The 16,177-nt window shown below is 38.6% G+C and overlaps 1 protein-coding gene across 4 annotated transcripts in view; it reads left to right on the forward strand.

Moving 5' to 3' along the window:
• The window catches only part of LRRC4C (leucine rich repeat containing 4C), a 1,216,509-nt gene that overhangs the window by 535,392 nt on the left and 664,940 nt on the right, over positions 1-16,177 (forward strand). The window contains exon 1 of one of the 4 annotated variants that reach the window (XM_072618914.1): positions 1,728-3,443. The exons of 2 other annotated variants lie outside the window; for them this stretch is intronic. The gene's annotated coding sequence lies outside the window, so the exon portion shown is untranslated. Of the gene's footprint in view, positions 1-1,727; positions 3,444-16,177 lie in introns of those variants that run through there. One more of the 4 variants, XM_072618915.1, reaches the window with a different exon arrangement.

Genomic DNA, 16,177 nt, shown 5'->3' on the forward strand with positions numbered 1-16,177 from the left:
GGGAGCTTCATTCATTAGTCCCGAACTGAATCAACAACAATTAGGTTAAGCATCCAACCTTCCTAAATGCTGTCAGCCTGAATAGGCAAATTTGCCTCCAATGAAAGTTCATTTCACACAGGTGGGGAGGAGCTGGGATGCCTTGGTCTTTGGGTAAGTGAATTCTTCTATGGTGTTGGTGAGTGGAGGAGGGACTGGGCTTTAATATACATTTGCATGTAAGTAAAACAGTGATGTGCCAATAGAACCTGCTTGCTTTGAGCAGTAAAATGTCTCTTTGGCTAGTCAAAGATTTAAATAAACCAGAGTTTGGGTTCTTTCCCCCATTTTATTCTTGCTTTTCATTCCCCTCCCCCCAAGAAAATACTGCCTGGGATAAAGTGGACTCTACATATCCCGCCGAACCAAATGAATGCTTCATTCTTTATGTACCAGCAGGTTGATATGATTTCCTAAAGCTCTTGTCGATTTTACAGCCATATGTGAATGCTGTAGGCCATCTCGCATTCTTACTGCTTACAGACTTTTCAGGGTCAGCTCCCTTATGATACGGATAAATCATAAGGTGATAGATTTTGGATTCTAGATGTCTGTAGTGGGAAATTCAGTCACATCAACAACTGTACAAACATGAGGCTTGTCTTACAGGGTCTAAAGGATTTCAATTTGGGCAAAAGTCTACCAGGTTATGGCTAACTATCTTAAGAGCTTTCAGCTCCTGCTGGAAATTGGATTTGGACAATCAGCCTTCCAGATTTTTGAAGAAGATTGACTAGCATATGAGTGTAGGGGGTGGCAGTGGAGGCATTTAATAAAGTTTTTAAAACTGATGTACTGACCCATCCATTTGGGAATGAGTAATAGGTTGGCATTGTGTGCATGTCTAAGAGAGTGGGCATCTGCTACATGCCCTGGGGCAAAATTTCTCTCCAGACTGCTGTGGGCTGTGGGATGCCAGGAGCTGTGGCTCTTGGGGACTCTCTGTTCAGTAACTGGTGGAACCTTTTGGAATCCTTCAGGCTATATAAATGTCAAACGTTGCTCTTGTTGGTCTTATTAATGGGAGCTTCAACACTCTGGGAGTAAATTGGTGAGACAAGAGAAAGTAGTCTTGGACTGGATTAACCTGCATCAGCTACATATTGATGAGAGAGAAAATTCTTTTTCTGTTCAGACCCCACTCCAAGAAATGTGTAGGCCTACACACATATAAACATGCATATAGACATACATACGTACATACCTGCATATAGAAATTGCATTGGATTTAGTAAAGCAGTTGAGAGGCAGCATTCTGGATGAACAGAAAGAAATGATTTACTTGCAGAGTGGCAAGGTTTACCAGGGAACAAAAAAAAGTAACTTGTGCCTTTTTCTGTGTGTAAATCTGTTCCTGCTTGCACAGGCAGCTGTGAGGTCATGCCTTACAAATAGAATACTCTCCCTGACACCTAACATCCAGCCCCTGCTCTTGCCCTCCTAGATCCTGCATATACATGAGGCTTGGAAAGGAAGCTATGTACTATGAGAGAAATTCGTGGATGGATGTGTGTGTGTGTGTGTGTGTGTGTGTGTGTGTGTGTGTGTGTGTGTGTGTGTGTGTGTGTGTGTGTGTAAGAGAGACAGAGAGAGTGAGTGTTGGAGAATGGAAGAGAGAGGGAGGGAGGAAGAGGGAAGGGGAGAGGAGGGGAGGGAGAGACAGAAAGAAAAGGAAACAAAGACAGGAATGAGAGATTCAGTGTTTGATGTGTGTATATATAAACTTTTTCCTTCTGTGTATACAAAGAATATCCTACTGTGGAATGGCCCCTTTCATTCCCAAAATCCTGTTCCCGGTTCCTGCCTCTCTGCAGTCATTTGAGATACGTCAAGGATTAAGTGGACCTTGGCAAGTTCTCTAACCAGGACCTGATGCTCCTTTTGTTAGGATAGGAAGGGAAAACAAAGTCTTAGTTACTTTGTTATTATCTGAAGGAAATGGAAAGGGGGATGGAGGTGAGGTAAAAGGTGTAAATGAAGGACTGGGTTAAAGCTATCCGTGGATCCCTTATATGCTTGAGCTTTTCTGCACTTTAAGATGATTGCATACTGCACTGGCTGGCACTTGATTATTCAAAGTGCATTTTCTTTACTTTTATGGCCAAGAGGCTTCGGAGTACTTGCGGTGAGTGAGTGAGCTCCTCTGTTTCGGAAAGGGGAGGGCGAGTTTACATAGCCCTAAGAAGTGGCTGCCTGCGGTTTGACAGAGAAATTGGGCAGCTCTCCAGACTGGACTATGGCCAGCTCTGTGGCTGACTCTGGAATAGAAGGTGGGCATTCTCATTGGGCATTACAGGCTTTTTGGTGAGAACACCAGAAACCTCTCCTCCACCCCTACCATAATGCTTTCCTGAAAACCCAGGTTGTAGTACTTGCTGTGCCTTAAAGTAGCCCAGCCACAGCTGAGGCATCTCTCATGATAAGTTTCCTTGGAATGACTCCCAGGAAGACTCACCTTGTGTGGAAGGCCATGCTATATGATGATCCCTGAGAGTTCCACTCCTGCCAGCTTGGGGTGGGGGAGGAGGAGATGGGGGAAGGTTGTGAACAGATCTAGGACACAATCATAACTTTTCAGAAGAGAAAATTGAGGTTTATAAATAAACTGTGGTTAGCCTCACTATGTACGACAACTCTTCCCTTCCTCTGCTCCCACAGCTATCGCTGGTTTTGGGTGATCAGCAGAGAGGTACTATCAAGGCTGGAATTCTCATCTGGGATTCTTGTTTCTGACTCCAAATCCACTGCTACTTCCATGACAGCAAACTTCCTCAGATGGTTTCTTACTACAATCGTCAGTCTGTGTAGGAACATAAAGCAAATTCAAATGGTATCATAGGATTTTCATCACCTATTAGTTAAAAAGCATTTCTTAAATGCCTGTTACATGGCAGGCAGAACACTGGCCATGGAACCCTGGAAAAGGCAGAGAATACACTGACCTGCATTAGGGGAAAGAGTTTCATCACCTGGGAGTTCCCTATTTTAAATAAATCACAGGTGCATTCTCTATCTCTTTCCCTATATGAAGCAATCTTGGCTCTCATGGAGACTACTTGTGTTCCTATAGGGAAGAAAATGTAGCCATCTCTTTGTATATATGGAATATGTTAAGAGAGACCATGAAACATAACAGTTACAGAGCTCTGGATTTGGAGGCAGGAAATCTTGGTGTTTAAGGACTTCTCTGGCCCAAACTTTGTGACCGTGGGAGAGTTACTGACCTTCTAATATCAGTTTTCTCACCTATAAAATGCTGATATTAATGTCTGGAGTAAAGAACACTTGTATGTCATAAACTGACTGAAAGGATGTGGAAATGGGATTGAACTTGCACTATTTGGCCCCAGAGGGCAAAGGTAGGAACCAAAATCTCAACGAAACAAATTTGGGTTTGATATCAGGTATGTCTGCTTATCAATAGTGGTTGTCTGAGGGTGGAATGTAATAGCTCAGAAAGTAATATAGAAAGCCCTTGTACCTGTGCACCTCTGTCTCCTAGGCATTGTGGTCATCCTCTCTCTGCTTCTCTCTGTGTCTGTCTTTGTGTGTGTGTCTGCGTACTCTCTCTGTCTCTCTTTTTCCTCTGCTTTGGTCTCACGCTATCTCCCTCTATCTCTTTGTCTCTCTGTGTCTCTATCTCTCTCTGACTCTGTCTTTCTCTTTCTGTGTTTGTCTCTCACACACAAAACCTAGAACATTTTTTTATCTTTGCATTGTGAACAAGTCAATGACTAAATTGAAATATCTCCTCAAAGAGAAAGAAAAAAGTCCAAAGAAGTGAATGACCCATGACTCTATGGACAGAAGGATTGGGACATCTGTGAGGGAAATAGAAGGAGGTTGGCATGGGCCATAAGGCTGGTCAACTGTGGTATCAGGAGCATGTGGGTCCGAGTCCCACCTGGGAGCCATGTGATCCTGATGAAGTCACTCAATCCTTTACCTACTTAGGACATCTTTAAGAACTGTTGATTTACACTCCTGGCTAGAGATTCCTATACACTTGTTATTATAGTTCTAGAAAAATCAATAATAATAGATAGGGCATCTTAACCTGCAAGCATTAATTAGGCATTTTAACTAAGGAGACTGTTCCAAGTGATCTCAAGCATTTTTAGAACTGATGTAAACAACAATAATAAACAATCATAGGGGGAAAGGCACTGGGAATGATGAAGATTTCAACTTGGAGGAGCTTTTGTCCAGCTTAGGACATTTTTATTTTTATTATTTGTATTATGGTTATTTTAATGGATAGAACAGAGAGGCAGCATATCATAGCAGAAAAACCCTTGGGTTAAGAACTGAAAGACCTGGGTTTGAATTATTTCCTAGCTCTGCTTTCTTGAGCAAACCCCTTTAGCTCCTGTTTTCCTTCATTGTAACTTTAAGGAGTTAGATCAGAAGATCTCTTTATTGTCCCATCTAGCTCCAGATACCATTATCTGGTGACAATATTCTGGTATTTAGGAAGTAGAAGCTGAATAATGGGATTTTGGTTGACAGGAAGGTGAGAGAGAGAGAGAGAGAGAGAGTGTGTTAGTGAGTGACTCTATCTCCTGATTCCTGACCTCCTTCTTTTACATATTCCTTTAAATAATTAAAGATACAGATCCAAATTTCAAACCTGTGTTCTTTTTAGATCAAGTACAAAAAAGATAGCTATCTGAGCTTAGTTCAAAAGTGAATGAAGATCCAAATGAAACAACTGAACTCCTTGATAAGATGCATTTATGGCCATATATTTGCAGGAGGGCATCTTTAAAGAAATGGATATCTACAGGGGCATACAATCAGGTTACACAGATTAAGCAGCTAATCTCTTACAGGCATGATTTCCTATACAAAGCTAAAGGAGAAACATGTCCTTCATTAAATTCTTTGGTAGTTTGTTGGTAGAAACAGCAGCAAGTATAAGTTTCCTAAAAAAAGTATGCTTCACTCTGCATTCAGAGTTCATCAGTTCTTTCTTTGGAGGTGAATAGCACTTTTCATTAGTAGTGCTAATGTACTGACTAACTGATGTACAGTGAATTAACTATAGGTGGAGCATTGTCTGGATAAGAGTAACAAAGTCTTTCCCAGTTGATTGTTGTTACAATAGTGTTGTTACTGTGTGGATCTGCCCCCTTTACTTTGTATGTGTTTATATAAACATTCTCAGGTTTTTCTGAAACCATCCTGATCATCATTTCTTATAAGTTAGTAGTATTCCATCACAGTAGTGTATCAGAACTTGTTCAGGTACTCCTGAATTGATGGGTGTCCCCTTGACTTCCAATCCTTTGCCACCATAAAAAAGAGCTTCTATAAATATTTTTGTAAAAATAGGTCCTTTTCCCTTTTTTATGATCTCTTTGGGATACAGACTTAGTATCAGTATTGCTGACTCAAAGGGCATGCACACAGTTTTATATCCCTTTGGGTATGGTTCCAAATTGTTCTGCAGAATGCTTGAACTAGTTCACAACTCCACCCACAGTGAATGTGTCCCAATTTTTCAACATCCCTTCTGGCATTTATCATTTCCCTTTTGTGAAGTGTTAGTCAATCTCATAGGTGTAGGTGATAATTTAAAGTTGTTTTCATTTGCATTAATCTAATCAATAGTGATTTCGAGAATATTTTACATGACTATTGATAGTTTGGATTTCTTCTTCTGAAAACTGCTTTTCGTATCCTGTGACCATTTATCAGTTGGAGAATGGCTTTTATTGCTATCAATTTTGCTCAGTTACAAATATATTTGAGAAATGAGTCCTTTATCAGACAAATTTGTTATGTTTCCCCCAGTTTCTAGTTTTCTTTCTAACTGTGCCTGAATTAATTTTGTTTGTCGAAAAGCTTTATTATCTCGTGTAATTATCATGAAAATTATCAGTTTTATTTCCCACAAACCTCTCTGTCTCTTGTTTGGTTATAAATTTTTTCTTTTTCCAAAAATCTGACCAGGACATGTTTTCTATGCTCCCCTAATTTGCTTATGATATCATCCTTTAATGTTTAAATCATTCATCCATTTTACCCTTCTCTAGTATATGGCATGAGATGTTGGTCTTTGCCTAATTTCTGACAAACTGCTTTCCAATTTTCAGAGAAATTTTGTCAAATATTAAGTACTTAGGGTGTCTCAAACACTAGATAACTATGGTCATTTACTACTGTGTATTGTGCAGCTAATCTATTCCACTAATTCACCACTCTATTTCTTAGCCAGTGCCATATTGTTTTGACTGTGTAATCCAGTTTAAAATCTGGAACTAATAGATCACATTCCTTCATTTTTTTTTTATGAATTCCCTTGATATTTTTGAACTTCTGTTCCTCTAGAGGAATTATGTTCCTGTTTTTTCTAGCTCTATAAAGTAATTGTTTGACAGTTTGGTAAGGTACTGAATAAATAGATTGAGTTATGTAGAATCTCCATTCTTATGCTATTTGGGAAGAGAAATGAGAATGATGCAACAAATCATGAAAAAAAATGAGTCAGCAGGCTGGTAGAAGAGACACTAAAAAAACTTGAAGAAAATAATATCTTAAAGAAACAGACTAGCAAGATGGTAAAGAGGTCCAAAAAGCCAATGAGGAGAAGGATGCATTAAAAAGAAGAAATGGCCAAAATGAAAAAGAAGCACAAAAATTCACAGCGGGGAGAAAAACTCCTTAAAAGTAGAATTGGCCAAACTTAAAGGGAGGCACAAAAATTCACTGAAGAAAATAATTCCCTAAAAGTTATAATTGAACAAATAGAATCAAATGACTTTATGAGAAATCAAGAGACAATAAAGCAAAAGCAAAAGAATGAAAAAAATAGAAGACAATATGAAATGCCTCATTGGAAAAACAATTTACCTGGAAAATAGATTCAAGAGAGATAATGTAAGAATTACTGGACTATCTGAAAACCATGGTTAAAAAAAAAAGTAAAATAAAAAAGAGCCTAGACATCATCTTTCAAGAAATCATCAATGCAAACTCTGCTGATATTCCAGAACCAAAAGGTAAAATAGAAATTGAAATAATAAACCTCTGATAAAGATTGAAATAATTCACTTATAATCAAAAGATCCCCAAATTAAAACTCCCAGGGGCATTACAGCCAAATTCTAGAGCTCCCTGGTCAAGGATGAAGTATTGCAAGTGGACAGATAAAAATAATTCAAGTATTGTGGAACCACAGATATAAGATCTAGCAGCTTCTACATGGAAGGATTGGAGGGCCCAGGGATATGACATTCTAGAGGGCTAAGGAGCTAGGATTACAACCAAGAATCACCTACCCAGCAAAACTGTATATAATCCTTCAGGAAAGGAAATGTATATTTGATGAAATAGAGGACTTTCAAGAATTCGTGATGAAAAGACTAGAGCTAAATAAAGAAATTGACTTTCAAACACAAGACTTGAGAACCACAAGAAGGTAAACAGGAATGGGAAATGATAAGGAACATAATGATGTCAAAATCTTTTACATTCCCATATGGGAAGATGGTACTTATAACTCATAAGAATTTTCTCACTTTTAGAGCAGTTAGAATATATATATATGTATATATATAAAATAAAATATGTATTCTCTATATAGTCTCTCTCTCTATATTCTATATATAGTCTCTCTATATATATTCTATATATAGTCTCTCTCTATATATCCTATATATAGTCTCTATATATATTCTATATATCGTATATATATATATATATAGACTGAGGGCACAGATGTGAGTTTGATATGAAGGGATGATATATAAAACTTTGAGGAATAATGGAAGAATGTACTGGGGGAAAAGGGAAAAAAGGAGCTAGAATGGGGTAAATTGTCTCACTTAAAACAGGCAAGAAAACACTTTTACAGTGAAGTAAGAGTGTACTCTGCTCTCATCAGAATTTGCTCAAAGAGGGAATAATATGCACATTCAATTATCTATAGAAGTCGATCTTACCCTGTAAGAAAGTAGTAGGAGGAGGTGGGGATAAGGGAAAGGAAATACTAGAAGGGAGGACAGATTGGGACAGGAGGTAATCAGAAGCAAAATACTTTTGAGGAGGGACAGGGTGAAAAGAGAGAGAGTAGAATAAATATGAGGAAAATAGGATGGAGGGAAATACAATTAGCAATAATAATTGTGAAAAAAAGTTGAAGCATATTTTTCTGAAAGGTCTTATTTCTCAAGCATATAGAGTATTGAATCAAATTTATAAAAATAAGAGCTATTCCCCAATTGATAAATCATAAAAATTAAAATATGAACAGTTTTCAAGTGAAGTAATCAAAGCTATCCATAGCCATATAAACAAATGTTCTAACTCATTATTGATTGAAGAAATGTAAATTTAAGCCATTCTGAAGTACTACCTCATATTTGTTAGATTGCCTAATAGGATAGAAAAAGAAAATGACATGTTGAACAGGATGAGGGAAAAATGAAATATTAATTCATTATTGTTGAAGGTGTGAACTTATTCAACCATTCTGTAGAGCAGTTTTGAACTATGCCCAAACTTATTCAAGCATTCTGTAGAGCAATTTGGAACTATATAAAACCATATATACCCTTTCACCTAGCAATACTAGGTCTGTATCCCAAAAGAGATTTTTAAAAAACTGGGAAAAGGATCTATATATACAAAAGTAATTCCAGCAGCTCTTTTCCAGCAGCAAAGAGATTTGAGAGAATGCCCATGAACTGGAGAATTGCTGAACAACTTGGGTATGTGATTATGGTGGAATACTATTGTTTTGTAAAAAATGATGAGCAGAATATTCTCAGAAAACCCTGGAAAGACTTACGTGAGCTGATGCAAAGTGAAATGACTGTGTAAAAAGTAATAGCAACATTGTAAGATGATCAGGTGTGAATGACTTAGCCACTCTCAGCAATTTAATCCAAGGCAACCCTGAAGGACTTATGACAAAAAATGCTATCTATCTCAAGAGAAAGAATTGATGATGTCTGAATACAGATTAGATTGAAGCATACTGTTTTAGCTTTTTTTTTTTTTTAGTTTTCCTTTGTGTGTGGGGGGTGTGTGTGCTTATATTTGTTTCACAAGATGACAAATATGGAAATGTTTTGCATGACTCTACATCTATAACCTAGATTAAATTGTTTGCCTTCTCAGTGGAGGGGAGGGGGAAGAAGGGACAGATTTTGAACTCAAAGTTTTAAAAATGAATGTTAAACATTGTTTTTTCATGTAACCGGGGAAAAATAAAATACTAAATATTTTAAAGGCTTCGTTGATTCCTATGCTTCCAAAAGTTTTTAAATAGAAGTGGGTGTTGTATTTTGTCAAAGGTTTTTTTTTTTTTTTTTTTTCGATCTATTGATATAATCATGATTTTAGTTGTGTGGTTTTTGTTGTTATTAACTTGGTCAATTATGCTGATACTTTTTCCTGGAAGTGGGAATAGGCAATAGAGTTGATAAATGTAGTCTGGTCCTACAGTTTGTTCTAGCTCAGGGGTCCCCTGTAGCCTTTCATTGGCCAGTTTTCAAGTCACTTTACCATCTCTGCCTTGGGAGCTTCTGAACCTGCTATTCCTACTGCTTAGTCCCACCACTGGTGGTCTAATCCAGGAGGGATCCAGACCAGCCTCCACCCTCATGGTATAGATCTTTCTTTCTGAACTTCTAAATTGTCTTTGACTAGAGGAATGTTTTCTCTGATTTGGGGAGGGGGGGTCTACCACTATAGAATTCAATTTGAGATATTATTTTTAGTTGCTTTGAGGGGAATCTTGGGAGGGCTCAGCTGAGCATCTTCTCACACCATCTTGGTTCTATCTTCTTAAGTCTGGTCTGAAACTTTTAAAGTCACTGTGTGCTGCATTGTTCTCTCTTTGAGCATTATCCAATCTACCTTTTGCTTTTGCGAATTGTACCAAATCCACTTTTTGGTACATGTGGCGAACTCTCCTCATCCTTTAAGAAGAAAAGGAGAAAAGGTCAGAAGAGGATTCCTTTAGTTTTTCAGAAGCACTTGTTGAACTATATTAAATAATTATGACCATATGGGGAAAACAGATTTTATTAAGGCAGAAAAGGGGAATCTACCATTCACTGCTGGAAAGAAATAATGTATGTCATTTCTCTGTTAGAGAACCCATAATTAGGGGCAGCTAGAGGGTAGTATAGATAGAGCAGTGCTGGGGTCAGGAGAACCTGAGTTCAAATCCAGCCTCAGAGACCTGATACTTACTAGTCGCGTGACCCTGGACAAGTCACTTAGTTCCATTGCCCCTCCAAAAACAAAACAAGAGAAAAAAACACATAATCTGTCTTCTACAAAGTTTTCTCCTTTGTATTCAATAGGTCTCTTTTCTTTATGTTTATCTGACAGCTAGTTGGGTAAGAGTGAAAGGTAGGTGTAGGTCAACAGGAGCACAGTGATGATGATATTCCCGCTAAAGTTGTCAGAACTGAAGCAACAGGAGTCAATTTTAATGAGACTGGTGCTCCCTAGGAATGACATGGGCCATAAATTAACAGAGCAAAGAAGCTGAGGCATAATGAAATACACCAAGGAAATAAAATGAGTCTGGTGGACAAAATAAGGTGGCAGCCTGCTGGGAGCAATCAAAGACCCTCTGAAATGGTAGGCAATGAGGGGGGGCAGAAATAAGAGTAGCTCACACATTATTGTGTCCCCCCTCCTAAATAGCATTGGAATGGAAAGATGAACAGATGAATGAATAAATGAATGAATGAAAGAATACATTTATTAAGCACGATATGCCAAGTGGAGTGCTATGATAAAGATTAGTAGAGAAACAGAATTTAAGGAGAAGCCATTTTTCCCTTAAGGGTTGGGGGATTGTCAGTTCTAAAAGTCTCTTTAGTTTTGTAAGGGTAATAATATGTCTCCTTAAATCCTAGCCTTCCTTGCATTCAGCACATCTGAAGCACTAAAGGGCCGTCTGAATGTCTTTTGGCCACTTCTAGCCTACTGGAGGGGTCCAGATTGAAAAGCTCAATGGGAAGTCACGTCAATTTGCAATTGAAACGAAGCATTTACAAACAGCTTGACTCCTAGGGAATATATCTCCTCTTTCACTGGTCCTGGACCTCTCTCCTACTGTTTTCCTCTCCTTTCCTCTCTTAGAAGTTTTTTTTTTCTTTTTTTTATCTTGAAATTTTTCTGAAGAGCAGGATCCACAGATGCGTTACCAAACAAATCGGTCATTGAAAGTTCCTGGTCCCTGTTTGGTGCTTTAATCTTCTATTATTTTAATGCTTTGCTTGCAATTACAGGTTCCCATTATCTATAGATATGTCTTTTGTGATGAGTGGAAATTAAATTGTGTGCTGGGATGTTTGCTATTGGAGTATTATTTTTTATCCATAATATGGTATTGTCTACAAATGTTTGTAGAGTATAAGTATTTATACCCTGTTATTTTGTATCTGGAAGAGAAGTATTGCATATTATGTCTTACTTTCTCTGGAGTCCTTCTGTCCAAAAGTGTTAGCAGTACCTTATAAGGCCTGGATATTCCAAACCAACCGTTGGTGGTGTCTGGCATACCTGTTCTCTTTCTTTTCCAAGTCTACTGGAGGTAGCTAGTTTGAAGTACACACAGTGTCGGACAGTTTCTTTGTTTTTGCTGCTGGCCAGTCATATCTGACTCTTTGTGATCTCTGTTTTGGGCAAAGATTCTACAGTGGTTTGCCATTTCTTTCTCCAAGTCATTTTACAGATGAAGACCTGAGGCAAACAGAGTTAAGTGACTTGCCCAAGGTCACATAGCGACTTTGTATCTGATGCCAGATTTCCACTCACGAAGATCGCTTCAGTCTTACTGGCTATGGGCCTAGCACCCTGTCCACTGTGCCACCTAGCTGCCCCTCTTGAAATTACCACCCTTCAATTCTGACTCTGGGTAGGCTTTTGGTAAACAAACTTCTGCAAAGGAATCCAAAATAATGATATAGGTAATAAAGTCAGAAGGTTCTTGCCCTTTGGCCCAAAGGGAAGGAAGCATTCTTTATAGGCCTGGGCCTGTGACAAGCAACAGAATGATAAGATGTGAAATACAGCTTCCCTGAAGACCCCAGAAGTTCAGAATACAAGTTTCTGTTTCTGGTAATGTATTAGCTTCCTGAAATTGGGAGTTGAGTTCTGAGTTACTGTGTGTGTGGAGCAGTATCTGAAAACCCAAGCTTCCTGAGAAGTAATAAAACACAGGGCAAAGACCTGCAAAATTTAGGAGTCTGACAGTATTTACTACTTTCAGCGGACAGCTCTGTTTTCTTTTTGGAGAATGAGAGTTTAATTGTACCATTGGCTGGGAAGGTGCCACCTTCAAGGCTTCGGTGCTGTCAGCTTGAGTTGGGTTATATACAGCTTGTTTGTTCATTGTACAACAAGGTCAGTGGTGGAATTATCTTCCGGAGAAAACCCCATCAATACTGAGAGAGGAGGAAACATCAAAAAGAAAATGAAGACGTTATCAGCTTCCTCCATGAGTCTGTGCCCTGATGTCTTTACCAAAAGTCTTTTGATCAGATAAAGTTTGGGGTGCTGATAACAGCCTAGAAATGAATTCATACTCTGACAGAGTCTGTCACATGGGAAGTCACACCAGAAGCCTTCAGTGTGAAATTGAAATGGCTCACTGTTTAGGGGACCTGTTGAAATATGCATCTATCTGTCTTTGAAATTGTGTCATGGGTATCCTGTTCCAGATGTGTGTTCAATGGGGTAGGCAGACCAGCCTGGGTGAAGACATATATATGATGCAGTTATTATTTCTGGGCCTAGCAGGGGAGTTTGAATTGGAAAGGGAGGAGAAAGGGATGGGGGACGACTAAATGGTCCTTATTCCAGGTCTTTTGAAATCAGGATTATGAAGCTAAAGGCCACCTGGGTCAGTGGAAAAAGCAGTAGAGATGTATATGATGTGAATCCCAGCTCTGACTCTGCCACTTATCTCTGCTACTTTGGGCAAGTAACAAGCTCTCAGTCTTCAGTTTCTTTACGTGTGAAATAAGAAGTTTGCATTTCATAATGTCTGAGATCACTTCTAGGTCTGGAGTTACAATGCTATAAAGTTCTCTTAAAGAGGAAAACAAAAAGCTTGGTTTGAGTCACGCAAATAATTGCATATGAATCCAAGCAGCTGAACAGGGTATTGGATTTGTAATCAAGTGTCTGACTTCCAAATCCTCCCTCAGACACTTAATAGCAGATAACCCTGGGAAGTGACAGCCTTTCTAAGCCTCAGTGGCTTAGGATCTTTGATCCTACGAACTCCTCAAAGAATGAGCAGACTGTTATTTTTCCTTCAGAGATAAAAATCAAAGATATTATCCACTCTTGACCATTCGTGGTGTAAAGTTTCTGTAGTAATATCTCAGTCTGAGGCCTGCTTTCCCTGTGAATCCAGTGCATTTCTAAGTTCTCTTTCACTCTTCTTTTTCAGTTGGTCTGTGCTATTTTAATATAAATTCATTATAATATGCTATGAAATAAAAATACACAGACCTATATATTGCAGGTTTGGTTCTAGACCACTACAATGAAGTGTGTTACGTGAGGTTTTGATTTCCCAGTGCATATAAAAGTTCTGTGTACATTCTACTATTGTCTAATAAGTGTACAATGTTATTGTGTCTAAAAAACAATGTCTGTAGCTTAACTAAAATATTTTATTGCTCAAAAATATGCAAACCATCATCTGAGGCTTGGAGTCATCACCTTTTATTTTTCGCATGGATAGAGCATCTTGTCCAAATGTTGTTGGCTTCTGACTGATCCAGGCGGTGGGCTGTTGAAGGCTGAGGTAGTTGTGGCAAAGTTTGCCATATTGATTGACTCTTCCTTTCACTTGAACCCTTAGAGGCCATTGTAGGATGATGAATTGGCCTCATTTCAATATGGTTGTGTCTTAAGGAATAGGGATGCTCAATGAGAGGGGGAGAGATGGGGACAGCTGATTTGGGGAGCAGTCAGAAAGTGCACATTTGTCTATTAAGTTTGCATGGTTCCTGGAAATCCACGTCAGTTATAATAGTGACATCAAAGATACCTGATCACAGTTCACCATAATACATATAATAGTAATGAAAAAGTTTGAAATATTATGAGAATTCCCAAAATGTGACACAGACACATGATATGAGCACAAGAAGTTGGAAAAATAGTGCAGACAGACCTGTTTCATGCAGGGCTGCCACAAATATTTAATTTGTAAAACAAACAAGCAGAAGCTAAACAACAACAAACCCCACTATATTCGTGAAGTGCAATAAAGGAAATTAGAATGAAATGAAGTATAGAAGTATATGACATGGCAGACTTCTAGGAAAGAAGTATTGTTATTTCAATTTTTTAAAATGGAAAAAAAATTTTTGTCTCTATGTAATATATTGGAAAGAGCTCTGTAGCCAAAGGTACTGGATGCCAATCGGAGATGTCTTCTGCTTAAGATGTTTATAAGAGTATCAGTTTCCTCTTGTATTAAGGAAGGACTTTGGATCTGGGAGGACCTTATGCTTTTAAATCCATGAACCTATTTCCTTCTATCCTTGTCTGTATCAATGCAAATGAATAAGAGTTCAGAGCCATGATGCCATCAATGTGGATACTCCCTTTACCAGTGTTGGTCAAATGCAGCCCAGACTCTCCTACTGTGAGCTTCTTGTCTCCTCTTTTCATAATTATCTGCAGAATGTATGCCTGACACACCTGCAGTCTCCTGCTCCTGGGGAGGGCTGAGGCTGGTGAAAGCTTTGAGCTTGGGCATTCCGAACTGTAGTGTACTACATCTGATCAAGTATCAGGCTTGACGTTAGTACTCTGAGCACCCTGGACTGGGGCAGAGCAGTGTCCCAGGCTGCCTAAGGAGGGAAAAACCAGCCAGTTCAGAAACAGAGTGGGTCAAAGCTGCCCTGCCAAGTAATATGCAATCAGCCCGACTTCCAACCTGGAAGAGATTGAGAGACCTAGTTCTGCCCACTCCTTCTGAAAGTCAAACAATTATGGGATGTTTTTATTTATATTAAAAAGGACTTGTATCCTAGAGAGCGTTTGTACTTGAGCTGTGCATGTGCAGTAGACCTATTCTCTTTGGCTTTATCCAGTACTATAAATGTTGGCTACATGACATGCTACAGTGGATAGAGTGCTGGCCTGGAGATAGGAAGATGTCAGTACAAATTCTGTCAGGCACTAGCTATGTGACCCTGAATAAGTCACTTAACCTTCCTCATCTGTAAAATGAGCTAGAGAAGGAAATGGCCAACCATTCCTGTGTCTTCTCCAAGAAAATCCTAAATGGGGTCACAAAGAGTCAGACATAATGAAATGACTGAGCAAATGTATGCCAGAACATGACTCAGATAAATTCAAGCTCCTCCCGACTTCACTTCTATGGCTCTGAAGGGCTAGAGTAATAAGAATTCTGGCAAAAAGATTCATATCCATTTCCCATTTGTCAGAGTCAACAGCTTGTTTAAAAGAGATGGGTTGCTAGTCACTTTATTGTATTGTCTGATTGGATGCAGATTTTGACCTTTGATCTACTAGCTGATAATCTGACTGAACAAGGACAACTGATTCTGAAATGACTCCCCCATCAGTAAATGGTCATATGCCATCTGTAGTTAGATTAGTTTCTATTTTCATGTACTATTCAGTGCTCAAAATGTTGAAGATTTTCAGTCTTTCTTCTTGAAGAAATTATTTATATTATACAAGTGTTCAGTTTCTGAAACATCTGAATGCCTTAGGTATCTTTTATATTTTCTCGGAGTATGATGTCTTGGTTAGGAGGGTCCTGTCAAATTCTCCCTAAAATTCCTCTCCTCCTTTTATGTCAGATGTTGACATGAGAACCACAATTATGTCTGCCCTTATTTTTATGTGTGTATCCATCTTGATCAGTGAAAGCGAAGACTGAGTGGTTTATGAATTCCCATGTCTTTTTTTTTTACCTTTGGATCTACACCTTCCCAAGGAGTTCCTGTGAGTCTTCTTTCCATTTATCTGAAATGGAAATATCTCTGTCTTTGGATTTTATTTACAGTGAGAATGGAAGCATCTGTGGGATTTAGTTTCTTCAAGACTGCATCAAATCTTTAATTGTTGTATGATGTGCTCATGTTTAGAGAATCCAACCATTTAATTAATG

The sequence above is a fragment of the Notamacropus eugenii genome, chromosome 6 (assembly GCF_028372415.1).
Source record: "Notamacropus eugenii isolate mMacEug1 chromosome 6, mMacEug1.pri_v2, whole genome shotgun sequence".
NCBI lineage: Eukaryota > Metazoa > Chordata > Mammalia > Diprotodontia > Macropodidae > Notamacropus > Notamacropus eugenii.